We start from the raw sequence: 1,785 nt of genomic DNA, 5'->3' as shown, positions 1-1,785 counted from the left end.
CTCACTCACTCACTCACTCACTCACTCACTCACTCACTCACTCACTCACTCACTCACTCACTCAATCACTCTCTCACTCACTCACTCACTCACTCACTCACTCACAGACTCAATCACTCACTCACTCACTCACGGACTCAATCACTCACTCACTCACTCACTCACTCACTCACTCACTCACTCACTCACTCACTCACACTCTCACACACTCGCACAGTTTTTTGAGTCTCCTTTTTCTTCATGTTCTCCTTCTAGAGATCCGGGAGTAACTAACTACATTGTACTACATGTATAAGATATTCATCTCACAGTGCATTGATTTTACGTACATGGCGTTTTTTGTAGAGAATGTAAAATCATCCCTTGCCTGGAAGGCAGCTATGTGCCGTTTTCGAAAGTACTCTACTCATTTATACTGACTGCTGACTAGAATGGCTTCAGTTATTGGACAGGAATTAATTTGAATTTTGCCAGGATGACAGCACGAAAGGCCTACTCTTTAACTTTTCAATTTTAGAACCGCCAAGGCATTAGGAGAACTTTCACTCGGGATGATAGAAATTCTTCGACCTTATCTGAGAAGACTAGGTGTTAGATTCTTTTTGGTGGTGTCTCTGAAAATGATATGGTATAGGTTTTACACCCCTATCAACACTATTACGGTAGGTTATTCAAGAGGCGGGGTCTCTGAGTTTACAGTCCATCTTCGAAAGAATCGAGCCAAATGGAAAATGTGTTTAAAGTGTCTTTCTCAAGGACAAAACGTCGGACAGAGCTGAGGCTCGAACTCCCAAACCGGCAATCTCACACTTATGGGTACGTCTAGTAGCCTAACCACTAAGCTACAGTTAACTGATGTCACTGTGGTGTCTCTGATGTATGCTGCATTTTCCTTATACCCAGTGCACTTGGCATATTTGACACTAAATTTGATGGCGTCTGATACAGTAGGGGCCCCGCAGGATTTCCCTTTGTGGTCCCTCAGTCTCATCTTGTAGGGCTAATGGGGAACCCATTTTAGTTTTAGTAAAGGTTTTACGGTGCTCGCAACTGCATAAGGTCATATGAGCGCCAGAAGATTAGAGGTGTTACAAGAGAGTAACAAACATAAAAAAAAGAAGGGGAGATATGGATGATAGATGTTTCATGGGAAAGAAGAAGCAAACCACACCAGAGCACCCGCCAACCACCCACTTGGAGTACCCGGTAGTAAGTTAAAGCTTTTCAAGAATAGGAATCAACGTGGCTCCTTTTCCTCATGCATGGCATCTCCTTTCATTATATCTAGTGTAAAACGAACGCATAGAGCTTGCTGTAGAGTGAGGATATATGCTTTACAAATGGTTGTGTTGCACACGAAGTGTTGAACCGGTGTCTGTGGTGTAGCGGTTAGGAGGCGTTTTGCTGTCGTACGCAGAAGGCCCGTGTTCGATTCCCGAGCTGCAAGAATATAAAGTTTGTACATTTATGTATCATGTATCTGGGTCTGTCTGCTAGAATGTTGTATCCATCTCAGTCTGGGTTGGCCCTGACAAACGGTATTAGCAGCCTGCTTCTAAATTTGGTCGATAGGTGCGTGAAAACACCTACATTAAAAAAAAAGTTGAAGCATTTCAGTTTTGGTACCATACGGGCAATAAGATTTGCGTAGGGGTCTATGACACTACTAGAAGTCAACATTGGAAAACGTCTACAGAACGATGGCATCTTTCAAGATATTAGCTTAGTTTCAAGTTTTAAAGATGGGAAGATGGGAATTACTGTAAGGTATTGAATAAAAAGGGT

Source organism: Aplysia californica, unplaced genomic scaffold (genome assembly GCF_000002075.1).
Source record: "Aplysia californica isolate F4 #8 unplaced genomic scaffold, AplCal3.0 scaffold00022, whole genome shotgun sequence".
NCBI lineage: Eukaryota > Metazoa > Mollusca > Gastropoda > Aplysiida > Aplysiidae > Aplysia > Aplysia californica.
This window is presented reverse-complemented; position numbering follows the sequence as displayed.